The following is a 550-nucleotide window of genomic DNA, read 5'->3' on the forward strand; positions in this document are numbered from 1 at the left end:
AGTAAGAAAGGGGAGTGTTTAGCAGAGACCAGTTTTTGTCCTCATATTTGCGAGTGTGTTTGAATCGATTTGCAGGCTATCGATCGTGGTAAATATACGTAGAATATTGGTGATATTAGATGATCGGCAAGTTTTATAAGAAAATATATATTTTTTTACGAAGCAACACGCCTATCAACTGGAAATAATTATAACATGAAATCATTTGTAAGGCACAAGTTTACTCGGAATGGTGACTGGTGAGTTAGCAAATTAATATCAAGGCAGTTATTAACGTAACTGTTTTCAGTTTTAGGAGTCCGCAAACATATTTATAATAACAGAATAACAGTAAAGATTAGAAAGGATAACAATGATAGTCTGAACGTATGCTAGTAATAGCAGAGTAGCAATAAAATGAAGGACGGTTAGCAATGATACTCCAAACTCATAAATGCCCAACAGATGCAATGAAATGGCAACAGAAAATGTGATAAAGTTCAGATAAGTTTTATGTTGCTACTAATAAAAAGGACAGGACAAGGTCACCGCTTGTTGCTACATCGCAGTG

The sequence above is a fragment of the Penaeus monodon genome, chromosome 23 (genome assembly GCF_015228065.2).
Source record: "Penaeus monodon isolate SGIC_2016 chromosome 23, NSTDA_Pmon_1, whole genome shotgun sequence".
Taxonomy (NCBI): Eukaryota; Metazoa; Arthropoda; class Malacostraca; order Decapoda; family Penaeidae; genus Penaeus; species Penaeus monodon.